Source organism: Balaenoptera ricei, chromosome 12, assembly GCF_028023285.1.
Source record: "Balaenoptera ricei isolate mBalRic1 chromosome 12, mBalRic1.hap2, whole genome shotgun sequence".
NCBI lineage: Eukaryota > Metazoa > Chordata > Mammalia > Artiodactyla > Balaenopteridae > Balaenoptera > Balaenoptera ricei.
In genome coordinates this window covers 8,802,818-8,811,256 of record NC_082650.1, presented here as the reverse complement: position 1 = coordinate 8,811,256, position 8,439 = coordinate 8,802,818, and positions in this window count along the sequence as shown.

Below are 8,439 nucleotides of genomic sequence, written 5' to 3'. Positions count from 1 at the left end.
TTTGGTTCCTGCAAAAGGGCCTGAATCCCTGAACCTATAGGAGCTGCAGCCTAGTGCAGTGACGGCCGGGAAACTTTTCCTCGTGGAGACTAAGAAGTTGGTCCAGTTGACCTTTTCAGTGGGGATTTTTTTTTCCGGCGGGGATGGGTAGGGTGACGGGCTGGGATTCTTGGCTATATTTTAGCTTTAATAAAGACCGTTCCTGGATTATAACTTGATGTATGCATTCGATTCATCTCCACAGCGCTGGGCTTCTGCAGAAAGGGTAGTAACTGCAAATATTGTTTTCAAGTTATTAGAGCTGCTATCCTGCTGACCCTTTGGGACTGTGGAGGAGTACAGCCATTTGGACGATCACGTAGGACTGCCTGGTCCGCACTGCTAAAAGAACTCAACACTCTTCTCTCACCTAATAATTGCATACAATTTCAGCAAATTCAAGAGATCCAGAAAAGTCCTAATGAACGCGGCATATGTAGTACTTAGCAGGGGGCACCAGGCTCTTTTCTGCATGCGTTTTGCCTATTGATTTACTTAATCCTCATAAAAACCCTGAGAGGAAGGTGCTGTCGTTAAGCCCACACGGCTGCGGGGGACAGAGGCACTTGGAGGCTCCTGAGCGCGCGGCTCCTGCGGAGCAAAGCGGGGCCTGGCAGCCGGGCAGCTGGTCCGTCCGCCCCACTGCTTTGCTCTGTGGAGGCTGTTTGCAGTCATTCGTTCACCTAAGCCTTGTGTTTGCAAAATTTGCAACCGCTCTGCACCACAAAAAATATTGGCTTGGTCAGAAAATAATGGCTCTCGCTTCAGACTCAGTGAACTTTCTCATTCTGAATGTATCCATTCATTCAGTAAATATACACTGGGTATCTAATAAGTGCCAGGCACTGTTCTAGACACTTGAACTACATTGTGTTCATAATAAATATATGGACAATACATAGAAGCTACTCAAAATGACAAAGATTCCTGCTCAGGGAGCTTAGGTCCTGGAGGGTAATTTACCTGAAAGGTCGAAGCACAGAGGAAATCCCTCAGACTGGCAGATACTAGGCCATCGGATAAGAAACCTAGAGCTATAGAGAGGCTCCAGCCAGGGCGGTCCACGAGTAATTGCGATGGAGAAATTGCACGTCCGTCTCTGCCAAACTCTAATTTTTCATTGGATTCTAGCCGTCTGCTTTTCCTGCCTCCCAAAGGGCCACAGCTGTCTTCCTGAGTTATTCCACCTCCTGATCCTAGCACTACACACTGTGTCTCCATCCATCCAGTGAATTTCTTCAGTCGCTCCCCAGTAACTTTTACTGAGTCCCTGCTTGGTGCCAGGTGCTGCACTGGATTCTAGAGACACACAGGTGAACAAGACAGCCCGTGGCCCTCAGTGAGTGGGCAGCAGGACCTTCAGATGGTAACATGGTACGTTATTGGAGCAGCGAAGAAAGAGTGATGACATATTCTGCATGTGGATTTAAAGACAGAAATGGAACAAATGTTGAGAAACACCTTTAAAAAGAATGTCCTTGAAGAATTATTTCTGGTTCTCCAAGTCTCTTCCCATCAGATTGCAGAATGTCAGATCAGGAAGGGAATTTGCAAGGTCATCAAGCTCATCCCTGGTTGTTTTACAGAAACTTGAAGATGGTCGCAGATTGACAACCTTTCCTTAGATGTTTCAGAGACACAACCTACATACCCAGGCAGAGGGCCTGTTGTTGTTGTTGCCCAAGTCGACTTTTAGAATGGGTGGGCTGTACCGTTATCTCTAACTGGCTCTTCTCCATCCCACCCCAGTCACTTTAATGTAGGTAAAATGGTAGGAGTTCTGAAACATATACTTAGTTAGACTTAAAGTTCTTTTTCAATTAAATTCTTGGTCCAAAGAAAGAAACGGGCAGAAGATGATTTGGTGTGCCTTGAAGGTCATCTGAAGCCCCTCCTCCTCTCTCTCCCCCTCCCCCAGGGCGGAGCATGGCCAGGAGGTCTGGGTTGTGAGAGTGCACGTTACTTAGAAGCTGTATTATTGCCCAGGGAAAGAAGACCTTCTGTGGCTTTCCCACAAGACTTCTGAGAAGTAGATCCATCTTAGATCAGAGAGGTTAAAACAAATGGAGAGACTGCCCTTTTCTAATTTTGCTTTTCCCTTAGGAAACATGTGGGCATGGTTGGCTGTGACTTGACTGCTGGGGTAAGGATCTGTGCTAGAAATAGCTTTAGAGCTGTTAGGATTACCCTTTTATTGTGGTAGACCATTAAACAGCTGGGTCAAATTACACATTTGAATTGTGAACTGACCCTGGGTTCCTTATGTGAGGCCCAGTGGTTACTGCACGATAGGTCATGCAAAGTCAAGCAAGGGCATTTTCATGGGAACTTTGCCAGCCATTTCTTGATACGAATCTCATTAAGCAAGTCTCACATTTTTGTGACACACACACACACACACACACACACACATGCACACACACACATTCTTTTCCCTTCAGGATATAAAGATGTTTTAGAAGAAATAATAGCTCGGCTTCACAGAGGACCAGAGAATTTCACAGCTGAGCTTGGGGATCGGTGACAAACACAAACATGGCTCATCTCTTCCCAGAGAACGTTCTTCACGCAGGAACCTCCAGGCTGCTTGGTCTTGTTCTTGTTGAAGTGCAGAGTCTGTAGGATTGTGCCACACTTGACATCAGCCCTAAGTATTGGCTTGTCTCCCATCCCACATCCTAGATCTTGACTGACTCATTTAACAGGAATAAGAAGCTCACATCTCAAGTAAGGACTGGAAAATGAGGCCACGGTCCATCAGCTGGTGAACAGATAAATGAATTAAGGTGTGGCCATATAATGGAACAGTGCTCACTAATAAAAGAATGAACTATTGTACATGCAATAACATGGTGAATCCCAAAGTAATCATGCTGTGTAAAAGAAAGCCAGACCAAAAAAAGTATATACTGTATGATTGAATTTCTATAAAATTTTAGACAATGCAAACACATCTATAGTGACAGAAAGCAGATCAGTGGTTGCCTGAGGATGGGGGTATGTGTGGATTCCCAAGGGCGTGAGAAAACTTTTCAGAATGATGGGTATGTTCATTATCTTGATTGTGGTGGTGGGAATGTACATGGGTCCAAACTCAAATTGTACACCTTAAATATGTGCTGTTTATTACATGTCAATATACCTCAATAAAGATGTATTAGCAAAAAAATCTGAACTAGAGTTATTTATAGTGATTTTTTTTGTTTGTTTTTTGGGCCATGACACGGCTTGTGGGATCTTAGTTCCCCGACCCGGGACTGAACCCGGGCCACGGCTGTGAAGGCGCCGAGTCCTAACCACTGGACCGCCACGGAATTCCCGATAGTGATTTTTAATGATAGGAAATGACTATGAAAATCTTCTGTACCATACAGATGCTCAATAGTTCTCATAGAAAAGTTTTTAAAAAGAGTTATGAAAATTAAAGATGAGATACACAGTTTTCTTATGTAAAAAGACTGTTCCAAATTTGCAAATGCTTTCTGACATGGCAAGTTCCTGGTGGCTACTTTTGGAAACCAAAATAAAATATACTCAATGTTAAACTATTTCCTTTGTTCATGGAGGATCATTTTTATGCACTGTTTTGTTTTGGAACTATTTCTATTATTATGTGATTTTGTTACTGAAAATGATGTGTGACTTTTTAAATTTTTCATACTTCCCCACTTCAAAAGTTGGAAACAGAATTTTCTAACCTGCTTAAAATGTTCCAAGTTAAAATTTTCAGTCTTTCAAACCATTTATTAAAATTATAAAAATGGAACACTCTCATTAGTTTGCAAGGACAAGTGATGGGTATCAGAGAGGATTTAAATTTGCTAGCTGAATTTCAACCCAAAACTTTTGTGTATTGGTGAATGTGATGAATAAATGAGTATTGTAATTTAACAAACACAGCTAATGATATATATCTTTCTTCCATTTGACTCTACTCATCTTCATGAGATACTTTTTTCAGTTAACCAAGTAATGAAATAAAATGAGCTTAAAACCAGACCTTCAAATTGCTGTACCATAAAGTATTAAACCAATAATTTTAAAAGTTATGCAACATTTTATGCAAATCAAAACTACAATGAGGTATCACCTCACACCGGTCAGAATGGCCATCACCAAAAAATCTACAAACAGTAAATGCTGGAGAGGGTGTGGAGAAAAGGGAACCCTCTTGCACTGTTGGTGGGAATGTAAATTGATACAGCCACTATGGAGAACAGTATGGAGGTTCCTTAAAAAACTAAAAATAGAACTACCATACGACCCAGCAATCCCACTATTGGGCATATACCCTGAGAAAATCATAATTCAAAAAGAGTCATGTAGGGGCTTCCCTGGTGGCGCAGTGGTTGAGAATCCGCCTGCCAATGCAGGGGGCACGGGTTCGAGCCCTGGTCCGGGAAGATCCCACATGCTGCGGAGCAACTAAGCCTGTGCACCACAACTACTGAGCCTGCACTCTAGAGCCCACAAGCCACAACTACTGAGCCCGCGCGCCACAACTACTGAAGCCTCTGTGCCTAGAACCCGTGCTCTGCAACAAGAGAAGCCATCGCAATGAGAAGCCCGCACACTGCAACGAAGAGTAGCCCCCTTCGCCGCAACGAGAGAAAGACTGTGTGCAGCAACGAAGACCCAATGCAGCCAAAAATAAAATAAATAAAATAAAAAATAAAGAGTCATGTACTACAATGTTCATTGCAGCTCTATTTACAGTAGCCAGGACACAGAAGCAACCTAAGTGTCCATTGACAGATGAATGGATAAAGAAGATGTGGCACATATATACAATGGAATATTACTCAGCCATAAAAAGAAATGAAATTGAGTTATTTGTGTGAGGTGGATGGACCTAGAGTCTGTCATACAGAGTGAAGTAAGTCAGAAAGAGAAAAACAAATACCGTATGCTAACACATATATATGGAATTAAAAAAAAATTGGTTCTGAAGAACCAGACAGGAATAAAGACGCAGACATAGAGAATGGACATTAGGACACGGGGAGGGGAAAGGGTAAGCTGGGACAAAGTGAGAGAGTGGCAGGGACTTATATACACTACCAAATGTAAAATAGCTAGTGGGAAGCAACCACATAGCACAGGGAGATCATCTCGGTGCTTTGTGATCACCTAGAGGGGTGGGATAGGGAGGGTGGGAGGGAGAAGCAAGAGAGAGGAGATCTGGGGATATATGTACACACATAGCTGATTCACTTTGTTATACTGCAGAAACTAACACACCACTGTAAAGCAATTACACTCCAATAAAGATGTTTAAAAAAAAGTTATGCAACATTTAAAATCACATTTTCTTTCTAAATATATATATATATATATATATATATACATATATATATATATATATATATATATATATATAACGAGGATAAGCCTTTTGGTAATATTAACAAATATAATAAAACATTATTTTAGAAACCCCATTAATAGGAATACAAGCTACCTTCTGTTAACCTTAAAAATGCATTCCAATATACATTAGGTGCAGACAAACACTGTTTGATTCCACTTATATGAGGCATCTAGAATAGTCAAATTCATAGAGATAGAAAGCACACTGGTAGATGCCAGGGGCTGGAGGGTAGGGGGAATGGGGAGTTAGTGTTTAATGGGGACAGAGTTTTGGTTTAGGAAGGTGAAAAATTCGAGAGATGGATGATGGTGAGAGCTGACAGCAATGTGAATGTACTTAGTGCCACTGAACTGCACAGTTAAATATGGTTAAAATAGTATGTTTTATGTTATATGACTTTTACCACAATAAAAAAACATTAAAAAAAAATAGAGATAGAAGATGAAAAATGTGGTGGTCTCTACTCTAGGGATGTTTCTGAAGATGCTTTCATTCTCCAGACACTTTCATCCACTCCCTGGGTGCTACCCTCCTCCTACCACTAGTGACTAGGATTCATGGGAATTGGCCTGGCTAACTTCTTTTTTAAAAATTAATTAATTAATTAACTTATTTATTTATTTATTTTTGGCTGCGTTGGGTCTTCATTGCTGCTTGCAGGCCTTCTCTAGTTGTGACGAGCGGGGGCTACTCTTTGTTGCGGTGCGTGGGCTTCTCATTGTGGGGCTTCTCTTGTTGCAGAGCACAGGCTCTAGGTGCATGGGCTTCAGTAGTTGTGGCATGTGGGCTCAGTAGTTGTTGCTTGCGGGCTCTAGAGTGCAGGCTCAGTAGTTGTGGTGCATGGGCTTAGTTGCTCCGTGGCATGTGGGATCTTCCCAGACCAGGGCTTGAACCCGTGTCCCCTGCATTGGCAGGCAGATTCTTAGCCACTGCGCCACCAGGAAAGCCCCTGGCTAACTTCTTGAACCCAATTTTGTTCTAAAGTTAGCTATGGGCTTTCTAATATACAAATTCAATGTTCTGTCTTGGTTCTACTGGAGCAGTCTCAGGTCTAAAGAATCTTCAAAGCAGTCAGTAAACACATGTTGGTGTTGTGTTAGAACATATTGTTATGGTATAGTTTAATAAAAATGACCTGCAAAAACAGAGTAACACTGGGACTTCCCTGGTGGTCCAGTGGCAAAGAATCCACCTTCCAGTGCAGGGGACACGGGTTCGATTCCTGATCAGGGAACTAAGATCCCACATGCCGCGGGGCAACTAAGCCTGTGTGCCACAACTACTGAGCTTGCATACCTTGAGAGAGCCCACATGCCGCAAACTACAGAGCCCACGCGCCACAACTAGAGAGAGAAAACCCACACGCCACAACTAGAGAGAAGCCCGTGAGCCGCAATGAAGAGCCCATGCGTGGCAACAAAAGATCCCGCATGCCGCAACTAAGACCTGATGCTGCCAAAAAAAAAATAATAAAGAAAATAAATACATATTAAAAAAACAACAACAGAGTAACACTAAACAACCAATGGATCACCGAAGAAGCCAAAGAGGAAATTTAAAAAATACCTAGAGACAAATGAAAATGAAAATGGGACGATCCAAAACCTATGGGACACAGCAAAAGCAGTTCTAAGAGGGAAGTTTATAGTGATACAAGCTTACCTCAGGAACAACAAAAATCTCAAATAAAAATCCTAGCCTTACACCCAAAGCAACTAGAGAAAAAAGAAAAAACAAAACCCAAAGTTAGTAGAAGGAAAGAAATCATAAAGATCAGAGCAGAAATAAATGAAATAGAGACTAAGAGAACAATAGAAAAGATCAAAGAAACTAAAAGCTAGTTCTTTGAAAAGATAAACAAAATTGACAAACTTTTAGCCAGACTCATCAAGAAAAAAAGGGAGAGGGCCCAAATCAATAAAATTAGAAATAAAAAAGGAGAAGTTATAACTGACACCCCAGAAATACAAAGGACCATAAGAGACTACTACAAGCAACTATATGCCAATAAAATGGACAACCTAGAAGAAATGGACAAATTCTTAGAAAGTACAATCTCCCAAGACTAAACCAGGAAGAAATAGAAAACATAAACAGACCATTACAAGCCTGAAATTGAATCTGTGATTAAAAAACTCCCAACAACAAAAGTCCAGGACCAGATGGCTTCACAGGTGAATTCTACCAAACATTTAGAGAAGAGTTAACAACTATCTCTCTGAAATTATTCCAAAAAGTTGCAGAGGAAGGAACACTCCCAAACTCGTTCTGTGAGGCCATAATCACCCTGATACAAAAACCAGACAAAGATACCACAAAAAAGGAGAATTAAAGGCCAATATCACTGATTAACATAGATGCAAAAATTATGAACAAAATACTAGCAAACTGAATCCAACAATACATTCAAAGGATCATACACCATGATCAAGTGGGATTTATCCCAGGGATGCAAGGATTTTTCAATATCTGCAAATCAATCTGTAATACACCACATTAACAAATTGAAGAATAAAAACCATATGATCATCTCAATAGATGCAGAAAAAGCTTTTGACAAAATTCAGCACCCATTTATGATAAAAATTCTCCAGAAAGTGGGTACAGAAAAAGGCCATATATGACAAAAGTGGATGTAATAAAAATTCTCCATAAGTGGGCATAATAAAGGCCATATATGACAAACCCACAGCTATCATCATACTAACAGTGAAAAGCTGAAAGAATTTCCCCTAAGATCAGGAACAAGACAAGGATGTCCACTTTCACCATTTTTATTCAACATAGTTTTGGAAGTCCTAGCCACAGCAATCAGAGGAGAAAAAGAAATAAAAGAAATCCAAACTGGAAAAGAAGTAAAACTGTCACTGTTTGCAGATGACATGATACTATATATAGAACATCCTGAAGAAGCTATCAGAAAACTACTAGAGCTCATCAATGAATTCAGTAAAGTTGCAGGATACAAAATTAACACACAGAAATCTGTTGCATTTCTATATGCTAACAATGAAAGATCAGAAGGAGAA